Source organism: Paralichthys olivaceus, chromosome 6 (genome assembly GCF_024713975.1).
Source record: "Paralichthys olivaceus isolate ysfri-2021 chromosome 6, ASM2471397v2, whole genome shotgun sequence".
Lineage (NCBI taxonomy): Eukaryota > Metazoa > Chordata > Actinopteri > Pleuronectiformes > Paralichthyidae > Paralichthys > Paralichthys olivaceus.
Window position 1 is genome coordinate 21,461,195 of NC_091098.1, and position 12,641 is coordinate 21,473,835.

At 41.9% G+C, this 12,641-nt stretch overlaps 1 protein-coding gene across 8 annotated transcripts in view; it reads left to right on the forward strand.

Annotated features, from left to right (window-relative positions):
* The window catches only part of dlgap4a (discs, large (Drosophila) homolog-associated protein 4a), a 70,850-nt gene continuing 58,209 nt past the window's right edge, over positions 1-12,641 (forward strand). For all 8 annotated transcript variants that reach the window (XM_069526481.1, XM_069526482.1, XM_069526484.1 and 5 more), the window contains exon 1: positions 1-507. The gene's annotated coding sequence lies outside the window, so the exon portion shown is untranslated. The remainder of the gene's footprint in view (positions 508-12,641) is intronic.

Consider the following 12,641-nt stretch of genomic DNA (forward strand, 5'->3'; position numbering starts at 1 on the left):
ATGTTGCCTCTTCGTTGCGCATAATGATTCATCAACCACCGTTTGCTCATGATGAGTCCGTGATTTCGGTTCGGATGAGTTCATCCTGTCGGCTGCAGCTGATGATGACTGTTCGGTCGTGGGCCCTCGGATGCCCCCACCCCCACCCCCCTCATCCCGCGTCTCGACGGACCAAACGCTGCTGCTGCATCACCACCACCACCACCAGCACCGGCAGCTTCCAGACTGCGTTTTCTCCGCCGCGATGGATCCCTGCGTAAACCGGTGAACACCGGAGGACGCGCCGTGGAGAAGGAGAAGGAGGAGGTGGATGATGACCGAGCAGCGATGACCGCGGAGAAATTGTCTTAAGGAATAAAACAAGACAATTTATATTTGCGGCACCGCGTTGTTTACCTTCCCGACAGATACACAGCCGGCTGACAGTGACACCACACGGCCGACATGTAAGAGCTTGGATAACTATTCTCCCTCCATCTGCAGCTGCTCACAATAACATGAGAGAAGGTAAGAGTGTTGTCCAGCATTCACACCGGGCGTTGCGGGTTTCTGTCAAATAAAAACCACGAGGCTCGGTTGAAGCTCATCAGGCTGCTTTGTTTGAAACCTCCTTTGAATTGGTCCATCTCCACCTGTGCACGTACATACGAGTTGAACATGTCAGCAGCCTGTTTGCTGGTCTTATTTTTTTATGGAGTATGAATTTGACTGTTCACCTCATGATGTCTGCACCAGAGCTGGCTCCTGCTCCACAGCTGCCAAAACCAAAGTCAACCTACTGAGGCTAATACATGCAGAATACACACTTTACTTTACCCTGAAAGGAAATTCAAATCATTGTTTTTCCAGCTGATTGTATGTGCACCATATGAATGTGCACACATTTGTGTGTCTGATAAAGTTACCAGACCTCACCTGCCTTGGTTTCATTGAGAGAAAAAACCGAGCTTTCTTAGAGGGGAAACACCTCTTCAGAGAATAATTAGTTGAATCTCTGTTAGGTTGTTAACTTGTTGTTAGATTTTGAATTAATCAGCACTAAATTACCATTTACTTGTTGGTTGAATGTCTTGCTTTCCCCCCTCGCTCTTAGATTAGACTGCAAAACCACAGCCGCATACTCCTCCTATAGCTTCCTTTTGAAGTTTCATCTCTCCTGCTTCAAAAAATATGACATTTTTTTGTAAGTAGTAAATAAAAAACTCATTTCACGTCTGCTGCCTGCTGGATCCCTGTGTGGACATCAAGCAGCACACACACTTGCTCTGCTGATGCCGGGGTGGGGGGTTCAGGATCGATCAGTCAGTTTGTATCAAGGCCTTTGTTTCAGTTGTTGTTGTCAAACAGGAGTCCTGATAATTAAAAGCCCATTTTGTTGGTCGAGGGCTGATTATCAATTCATGCTCAGCTCAGTGGAACCACATATCTGCAGATGACACACTGAAGAGTGTCAGTGCAGCAGTGTACGAGCCTCAGAGACACACTGAGTGCTCGGGCAGCTTGAAAGGTTTACACATCACAATGCAGGCTCCTGTTTTTTCTGTTTTCTGAACCTGTGCATGCTTTTAAACATATAGAGGATTGATCGCTCCTATTATAAACAGCAGGAGAATAACAGAGGTACCAAACAGAGGACAGGAGGAGCTCTGGGCATCCAGTGTACAGCAGCTCTGTAGGTGGTGGATTGTAGGCTCCCACTTTAGGTGTCAATGTCATATCTGCTGCCAGGGAGCCAACAGCCGTGATTATACTCCACCAGATAGTTTGAAAGACGCCCAGCTGGCTGTGATCCAGGGCGGTGGGTGTTTTTAAATGGGGCTTAGTCAGGTTACCGCAGGGAGTGATCAGACAAGATACTGTACAGTATCACACACGCATCAGTGTGACGTCGAAGGACACGCAGCATTAAAAGTCTTTTCACGCTAGGACCCTGTGGGATGCTGCAACAACTTAACCAGCGTTGCACTGACGCTCATATTGAATACACTCAGTTGGGATTCAGATGATCTCATGCTAATTGTCAACATTATTGTCTTGATCTGAAAAGGCTGCAGTTGTTGTATTGTGTCTCCTTAATGCTATTTTCCAGTTTGATTGTAAACACCGGAGGACTATGACAAAGTGCCTTTACTAAAGTACTGTCCTTTAATTTTAACTGACTGCTTTATACATGTTAGTACCCTGTTCCACTATTTAGCATATATAAACTCTTTTGAAACATTTGATTAGTGGTTCATACACACTATAATGTAGTGAAAAGCATTAAAATGGTTATTGTTGTATTTGTCAAATATTATCACTAAATTATCTGATGAAGGTTCACTAACCTATCAATTAATTTAAAGCTGTGACTTATTTATTATAATAAAATTTACCCATCAGTCACCAGAGGCTGCTATGTAAACAGATGATCCATGGCTATATAGTCAAACACAGTTGTAATATATAGAATATTATGTGATAGAAGAACCTAACAAAGGCTATATCTTATAAGCTATAACCAACACTGTGCTTAAAATTACAGCTCGATTAGCAAATATGATAAAATACCATTAATGCATCAGCAGCAATGATCCAATCATATAATGGTTAACAGTAGTTGTTATTGTTAATAGTTTGCGAAACAACTCACTTTTAATACTTGTAAGTACATGTCACTCTAAATACTGATATACTTTTACTTATAAATATGCAGTAACTGATTTTTAGCCACTTTAGAAAACAGATTGTGAACTGACATCATGTAGCTGCTTATTTACACATGTAGATGTCATAGAGCATCATCATGATTCATTGGTAGTCGTGTCTTGTGGGTTTTTAGAGCTTTTTAAGCCTCCTGCTGTGGCTGAAATCGATGTGACCAACAAGAGTGGACCAGAACAGTGAAGTCTCAGGTCGGGCAGATTCACAGTGAACAGCAACTCCCTGTAAATCTCCATAAAACCAAGTGGAGCTTTAGATTCTGGTTTTTATAGCCACTCTAATGAAGAGTTTGAATGCAGGACTGTGCAGAGGCATTTACTTACACTGCTGTATTGCTAATTTCACTTGACTAAAAGATCTGAATACCTCCACCGCAGAAAATGCTACAATAAGAGTTGTACGTTATAGAAACGACAGCAAAGAGAGAACAAGTATGCGTCTGACTTACGCTGTTAGAGCATTTTAAGGAAGTAAGACTGAAAATGCTGGGGAACATTAGCTGCATCGCGAGAAGAGAAAGAGCAGAAATGTCACAAGGTATTTGGCCTAATTGTCATTTCAATGAGCACGGGCAACACTTTCTAAAGCCCAGAGTCTCCTTTTCTCTTAGTTCGCTCTTTTCCTCGTTCTCTGTTTGATCAACTTGCTGCCGCTCTCTCTCTGCTGTATCAGCCGAGCACGGTGGGTGTTGAGGTCAGCTGACACAACAAGGTAATAACAACATTGCAGATTCACCGGCACTTCATGTCACTCGCACGCTGCCTGATATTGGAGGATGCAGTGCTATAATGCAGTCAGTATGGATTACTGAATTTCCTATGTTATTATGTCTGCTGCCGTATGAAGCTCATGTGTCCAGTTAGTCAGTCATTACCATGACAGAGCCACACTGTGGTTTTCAGTCTGACGAGAGTGAAGACAATAGGACTTGTAGAGAACCATGAAAAAAAAACTGAAATGGTTTTAAGTAGCACATTCAAATTCATTTTTGGCAATTTCATGAGGGATCCAGACTCATGTCTCATGACTCCCTCTTCAGAGCTACTGAAATCTTGATGCCTTGTAGTATAAACTAAAGAAATCTCTTTCTATTTCATCATCATGGCTTAACTGAGAAAATTATGTAATATTATGAACATTCCCTCTTTATTTCTGTTAGACTACAGCACTGGTCCGATTCCACGTCGCTTGCAGTGATACTCTTAAATTGTTATTGGTCCTTTGACATCACTATTGACATTTTTTAAAGAACTGAGGAGAACAATGTGAATTTTATGGGCCCCACTCTGGTAATGGAGCTGCAGATATATAGCTAATTAATGCCTCCACCAAGGAGGTTGTGTTTTCATTTGTTTGGTAGTTAGCAAGGTTATACAAAAACTACTGAACTACACTGCACTCCATGAGTCTGACTTCATCAGACACTTGAACAATCTTAAGAGAAAATAAGGGAGGTGAAGGATAAGGTTAAGGCCCATTAAGTTTGCTGCCTGTCTGACAATTCTTTATACATAGCATTCATTTATATGATTTCAAGTTGTTCCTCTTGACATTATTGCACCATAGCAACAAGCCACCCTGCAGCATAACTTCAGCTCAGGCAGCAGCGTGGTGCTCCGACAGTGTGTACACTTCCTCATTGCCATCGGTGAAGTGTCTTAGTGCTCCATCTGTTCGGCTATTGTCTCATTGTCGTCCTCTCAAACTCGTAGATAAAGAGGACTCGAATGAAAAAAAATAAAAGGTGTGATTTCATCTCTGGGAGAGAGCGGCTCATCTCATCCTGGACTCTTCAGCAGAGGGAGGTTTTATGACCTTGGTAACGCCGCTCTCTCGGTCCGTCTCACGCAGGAGCTGATGAAGTGGTTGGAGGTGATTAAACTCTGCCTTCACAGATGCTGCTCTGTGCTGCTGAGTCAGTGACCTTTCCTGCCATCCTGCCCACCACCCATTTCCTCTCCTCTTTTTGTTTTGTGCCCTCTCCTCTGCTTCGGGCCCTTCTCCCCTCTCCTCTCCTCACTCTCCAGTTCTTTCTTCTCCTTTAACCTCTGCTCCCCTCCTTTTAATTTTTTCCTCATCTCATCTTGCCTCTGCAGATTTTTGCTAAAGCTTTTTTCTTTTCTCCTTTCTTTTCATCCCATGTCCTCTCCTCCCCTCACTTTTATGTTCTCTCTATTCATCTCCTCTCCTTCACATTCACTTGTCTCGTCTTGTCTCCCGTCCTTCGTCCTCTCTTACTATCCCCTCTCCTCTCTTCTCCTTTCCCTCCACCTCTTTTCTCTAAACTTTTTAACCTTCTCTCACTTTGTCATTTCTTCCTCCTCTCCTCCCATCTCCTACTTCCTAATCTCCTCCATACACTTTTTTTTTCAGTTTCGTCTGGTCTCCTCTTTCTCCTTCCCTTTCACCTCTTTTCCCACTTTTTCAAACACCTCTTTTTATCTAATCTCATCCTCCTCTCCTCTCCCATTTCATCTTTCACTTCTCGCTTTACCCCTGTTTTCCATTTGCTTTTTTATCCTTCTCTCACCTTGTCTTGTCATCCTCCTCTCCCTCATCTCCTCTACACACTTCTCCTTGTTTCCTCTTGTTTCGTCATTTAGTCTCCTCTCTTCTCTTTGGCTTCTGCTGTTTCTACTCCTCTTTTCTCCTCCTTTTTCAACCTTCTCTCATTTTGTCTCCTCCCCTTGTCTTTGTTTAACGCAGCAAAAACAAAGGACATATAAAATCAAATGGTAAACAGTTCACTGCATCACACCCAAGAGCTCTCTTGTCCTCCTCGCATTTCATTCCTCTCTCTCTGTATTCGTCAAATGCTGGTTGTAACGTCTTACATTTTCCCACTTCTTGCATAGGAGCTGAAAATAGAAACAACAGTTTTACAGTAAGGCCCCTGACAGGCGTCCTGTTATCTCCCTGCGTGTGTCATTTTACAATGAGTCCCTGCTTGGGCTCCGCTGCTGAATAGATCCTGTGACACAAATTTGCATGTTAAGTTGAACATTTCTCACTAGAGACCATTTATCAGCACGCAGCAATTAACGACTTTGTGTCCCCTGGTGATTAATTACGTCTCATGTGTCCAAAGCAGGGAAGATCCCTGCAACAGCTGTTTGTTCACGTCAACGTTTTTATGAAAGCCCATATTTTTCATCCTGTGTCAGAAGAATAACAGTTTCCTGGCGATATTAAGCATTCAAATATTGGGTTAGAATGAAATGGGAACAAGAGTAAAGAATGATGAAGATGAAGATGAAGATTTGGCTTATTTGTCGTGCTTGTAGTTTACCATCGAAAGCTAATTGATATGGACAGGAAATAAATCAGGCTTAATGGAGGAGCAGAGAAGAGGCAATGCAGGGGAAGTGCTGAGGACGCTGCAGAAATATGCAGGCTGATCGTTCAAGCTCAAGGATATTTTGTTTTCTGTCAAAATTTCTTTGCTCGAATTTTCTGGGGCAGTTGGTGGTGATTACGTCTGTGGGTGGTTGTGTGTTATAAAGACTTTGGACAGGGACAGTGCTGACAGTGCTCATTGTAATATCCACTATACCCCGAAACCACAAGATGGCTTTAATTTCTTCTGTGTCAGTATAAGAATGCAGGTGAATTTCACCCTCTGGAAATCTGCTTCTGGCATTTTCAAAGCAAATGCCTAAATTCCCCCCCGTACATATTCCAGAGAACAGCAGCAGCAAGTTTCTCCTGTCGACTGTTTTGTTCCCCAAGCATGTGGGAACATCGTGGTTAACAGACACAAGAACGCAGAAAGAATGAAGGAAAAATGCAGATTTTTTGGGGGAATTAGGTTGTTATTGCATCAGAAAGAAGATCAATTCCCCAAGTCCTCATCATTAATCACCTCGGCAGAGACGGATATGGTTTCGTTCTGTTCTCTTGTTTGTTTGTGAGCAGGATTACGCAAAAACTACTGGACAGATTTCCATGAAAGTTGGTGGAGGGATAGGTCACTGGTGATTGGTTCCCTCAGCTGAGATTTTTAACGTGTCGTTTCACTGCGAACTGTAAGTGTGCACAGACACAGTTTGATCTGGAGTCAGAGAACAGATCTGAGCCCTCTGAAGATTAACGCCCTTGGATGTCTGCCCTCTGGCTACTGCAGCCAATTATATTCACTCTAACCAAAACCTGACGCAGGATGTGCCTGTGTCAAAGCCCAGGCTCCGAGCGTCATGCGGACACGACATCTGACGTTTTCAGGTCTGTTGCCATCACCACCTCACCACTCAGGGTGCTAACTTCTCAATTAACACATGACCAAAGCAGATGATTAATATTTGTGCCCGTGGTCATATTTTACACTATAATAAAGATGATTCGAGAAACTACATCACCAAAAGTTTAATGCATCAACTGTTTTTGCTTGGCATTATTTTGTAGTACTAGAAGGGTAATTGAAAACACCCTTACAATCAAACCCTATTATCAGACAGAATATCTTTTAGATCCAATACCAACATGTTGAGCAGCAACTTTTGCAGAAATGAAGATTAGAATTGGCTTAGGTTGCGATTGTTGGAGATATGCTTCACAATGATTCGTTTAAGTGTGACAACTCAAATTCATTTAGGTGTACAGCACAACCTGCCCCAGCTCCCTTGGCCATCCCCTCCTCATTTCATGTTGTTAATGTAAATAAAGTTAATATTGCAGCAGGAGCCTTGAAGCCATTGAATTTGTTGAGCACTTCCTCAAAAAGGAATAAACATTTGCAATAAATAGTCAATTACTTCATGCAAATGTTTCTGGCGTAATAGATAAAAACTTCTGTATCTGTTTACAACACATTATTTTAATAAAGATGAGGGTCAGTAATAGTTGGGTCTGATTGCATGGAGCAGCAGGACGCCATGAAGTTATTTAGCTCACTGTGGAGTTGGACGTGTGCAGCCTGTCGCCTGCAGCTCTTCATCTAACAGCTCGCTATGGACACTCCTAACTGTTCCACGCCTCCCTAACTAAAAATTTAAAATCCGAATGTGGCTGTTGTCTTGTTTTGTAGATGCATTTTTGGTAAATGATTGCAGTCAGTCTTTGTTTTGCCATTTCATCACCTTTAAATTAAAGCAGGAATAGTATCCACTCCTTATAAAAGTGAATGTATCAGTGGGATAACACTGCACATGCTGCACCGTTTTTCATGGATCTATTGTGCTTAAGGAGGCAATCAGATTCCAGTGGGGGGGGGGGGGGGGGGGGGGGGAAATACTGGACTGTGCCACTACCAATGAAAACAACTTAAGTGATATTTATTGAACGTGTAACTTGCTGCCCTCTCTCTGGTTAGGACGACTAATACACAAGGCTGTAAGGTTGAGGAGAGATACTGTCTCTACAATCTTCCTTTCCACCAGGGTTGCCAGGTCTGTTTTTTTCCTGCAGGATTGGGCTACTTTTGAAGTGTGGCCGAAACTGTTATGCTTTGGACCATGATTGAGACTGAGCCCAAAGCATCTGAACAAGAGACATTGGAAATCGTAAATATTTTTTCTTTTTTGCTGCAAAGAGATCAAGTTCAGCCTTCTGTAAGATTAACAATCTAGCTGAAATAATTTTAATTCAAAAATGCATAGCTAATTTACACATAAAAGACTCGATTGTTAGTTTTCGTTTTTTTCTTCATTTTTTTTCTCCTCTTGCCTGGATGACACAAATTTACTGTTTTTATGCCATCTGCATTTACTGTAACGTCCAGACTGTGAGAGCTCCTCACACCTTTGTGATCATCTGATTCAGACCACATTAATCAGGAGGGGCTGTCATAGTGTATAAAATAATCTCCATGTGCTGAAAAAAGCTCTGCTCTCGTTATTAGGCCTTTAATTTTAAAGAATCTACTATTTCTCACAGAGGACATCAACCTTTAATATCTTAACATGTCTCTGCTGCAACAGCTCCAACCCGCCAGTGTGTATCCTAGTTCCATTGAATTATTAATCCAAACACTCACACACAAAAGCACAATATGTGGAAGATGTGAGGAACAATGTGCAACTGCCACAAGGTGTGTCGGCATCACTGAACTGAACTTATAAAATATACCTTACATCACTTCAACTGGAATGTTGTGTCCAAACTAACCGGTTAACTGACGCATGTCCACACATGTGCACACACATACTGGTTTGATTGCAGGATTTCAGGGAGGAAGGCGGAACTTGCAGATTAAACTAAGCTTGAGTTGGGGACTGGAAAAAATCACACCATGGCTCCGCTTTGACATAATCCTGCCTATGCACTGTGTCGAGATCTTGCATAATAATGTAAAGTCACTGCCACAGCTTGAGATAACAGAAAAGTTGGAAAACTGCTAGAATATTATAACTTTTTAAAGTTGTGCGTGTAAAGTGCAAAACCATCAACAACACATGCAACAAGTTGTGACAACCCACCCCACCTCATAGATATTACGTCACAGCCAACGACTAATTACTGTATTGTTATTGCCGCTGGGATTTTACTTATGTTATTGAACCAAATGCACGTCATAGCTGGATGGTGGAGAGTGTAAAGGGTAAAAATATATTTATATTACGTATTTTTATATAGTTCCACCACAATGGTAAGACAAGGAGGCCATAACCCAATGTATGTGAATGACTGCGGATGTAGCATGAGTGTTTAACCCTGGGTGATGGGTCGGGTCGTGGGACATATGTTAACTGGTCCAGGCAGGTCTGCTTGATTGCGGGTAACAGGTCCAGTCTGGCACAGAGCTTTGCAAAAAATGGACCCGTTCAGGACTCTGGGTGGGGATAGTGAATGGATTAGTAATCACACATGAGCTTTGCAGTAATGTTAAACCATGTTCCAAGTATTTTTCTGCACTTTTGTGTTTTCTTCGTGTTTTGCTGTATTTGGCTGAGGAGAGACACTCACACGCACCCACACAACCCCTTCACTGTCAGGGCCATTCACCTTTGTGCCACTGCACACCCGCATCCCTCCATCCCACACATACACATGCACACACAAACTCTGACTGTAGCTGGAAGGAGTGATAGTGCATTGTGTCATCCTCAGCAGTGAGGCAATTTGAAGCCTGTCTCCCGCTTCCCAGATAGATGCAACATGTCCCCCAGGACTGCTGAACACAAACTCTCATGATCACTCACACTCACTATAACCTTGAAGGTAAACAAAACAGCTTAGCACATGACACAAGGTGTGTTACTATATGTCTCTGTATAAAAAATGTTGTCCTTTGTGCATATCATTTATCAGCCCTGATTATCTTGGGCCCTGTCCATGATAATGCTGATATTTTGCTAAACATACTCTCCCCTCTGTCTTTGGGTCTCCACACACAAACCACAATTTCAGTCACTAAAACTGAGATTTTTACGAATGTCTTTCCAAGTGCAGATTTTCCAGAATGGCAGTTTCTGTGTATCCGTGTGCACATGTAAAACAGAGCGTTTGGGAAACGATGATGTCACAGCTTTCTTTGCTCATGCCCACTGTTGCTTTGTGTAATGAGCATGCACCAGACACAACAACAACAATAGCAGCTATATCTACCTGGTTCTCTACTTTTGGTTAGCACTGCTAGTTTTATTTATTTCACATTATATATTTATTAATAAGTTTACAGCTAAATTTAACATTACTGCACAACATTAACATTATCACCAGATTTATAAGATTGTTTTCGTTTTTGAACTCACTGAGCGTTTGTAGTAGTTTTTGAGTTCTTGTCATGATGTTCTGGGCTACTGTAAAAACACTGAAACTTTAACACTGTATTTTATTCTTTGTTAATCCTTGATGTATAAATCCTCCCTGACTTACTTGATTCTCTCTCCATTTTATCTCAGTGATTAGCATTGCGAGCGATTTGCATGTAAATGTGATCACATCTTCACACTCTTAAACTTAACAATGCCATTAGCACATGCAGTATGACGACTGCCTCTGTTTCCCTGCTTCAGTTTGCTGTCTCTATATTATTCATCACGCATTCATGTGCATTCACACTCATTGCACAAAGTGGAGCTTGTTGTGTTTAAGTAGCACTCAGAACCACATGAATAATAGATAACAGTTACATGAGATCTCTTCATATTAATGCCACACTTTCAGTATGTCATGAACATCTTTTCATACGTTATGTATGAAAAAATAAAGGGGCAAATAAACTGGGAAAGAGTAAACGAACACAGTTGATTAGTAGCAGTGCTGTGAGAAGAAGTGTAGTGTCATAGAAAAACTTGTGTTTCTAAGTTACTAGTTAGGTTTTTAGAATATAGAGCAAGATGTTGAATAGCCCTTGTACGTTTGGATGTTTTCTGCACAATGTAAGTTGCCAAATACCAGTAGATGTTAGCAGGTGTCAGCCCCCAGTGGCTGTTAGAGACATAACTTCAGTTGTTCACCTTAACGTCAAGTGTTTTGGCCTTGTAAGCAACGATACAGGCCGAATTTGAGGGTTTGCTGAGGCTTAAGGTAAATCTGAGAAATAACTTGCATTTTCGCCATTTTCTGTTTGTTTCTACCTAAAACCCTCACGGTCGCCACAGCGGGCTGTCTGTATCACTCCGATTTCTTAGACGTGACTTGACCTCCGGTGTTATTGTCTTCCTTCCGGCGGAGCGTCAGTCGACGAGCAGGTCACCCTGAGCTGTCTGTAAAACCATGTCGTGCTAACTGTTGTGGCTGACTGACTCTCACCCAGCCTCCATCCTCAGGTTATACGTTTTTGTGTGTATTTCCACGGGCGGTGCAGCTTCAATGTAAACACCACTGTTGCATAATTCCTAGCAGGGGGGAGGCAGCTGTTCCTGAAGACTGGCAGATAATGGGCATCAAGATGCTCCCGAGTCTCAGATTTGCCACCTGCTTGGAGAGCATCTGTCCGTCATCAGGAAGCAATATCACTCTTTATTAATCTGTTGGGGGGGTGGTAATGAATTTCATCTGGAGGAATCTGAGGACTCCCAAAGGTCACCGCTCCCTTTTCTGTTTTTTCATCTCTTCATCTCTGCATCTAATCCTCTTCTATTTTAATTTGTATATTACACAGAAGCGTATATACTTACAGTAAATACCTTCATGTTCTGTTGTTGGTACGTTTATTCTCAAATCCTTTATCTTCAGCCCCATCTTGATGTGTAGAGACAAATTTGAATGGGTGACTTACACCAGATATTTGTCTCAATGGGTGAAAAGGACATGATAAACATGTATTTTTATAAATTGATACTCCCAAATGATCTGATTTGATTTGCCCGATAAGTCAACATGTGAACATAATTCTTGCACAAGGTTTAAAATTTACAACACAACTCTAAATCCAGATATCAATCAAAATATCAATCAATATAATGCAATATTATAAATCTATCTCGTTCAGAGAAGAACATTGCTCAACATTATTGGGATGTAAATCAATTGTATTTACAGTAAGTGGGATCAAAACATCGTAACTCATCGTAAATCTTTTGGAGCGTCAATTCAGTGTGCTGGTTTAAGGTTTGACATAACTCATGCACTGCTCATTGTAAACATGCCTGTTTGGAACAGGCCCTTTTCTTGGCCTGTGATATTTCTAGTCGAATAAATGATTTACGGACAGTTTAAGTCGTTTTCTCGGCACATGACCTTTCATTTAAGTAGAAAATACAGAGCACCACACTGGTGGGTATCTGCCTAGAATACTCCCACACTTAAGATGATCGAGGACGAGGTTTTTCAGCTGCAGCTTGTTCTCTGAAGGAATCATGCTAACCATAGCATGTGAGCATCATCATAAATTCATTTCTACCATCATATTTCAATCAGGGGCGACACAGTGGTGTGGTGGTTAGTGCTGTTTCGAATTAGGGATCTTTCTATGTGGAGTTTGCATGATCTCCCCGTTTCTGCGTGGGAATACTCCAGGTACTCTGACTCCATCCCGCAGTGCAAAGACATGCAGA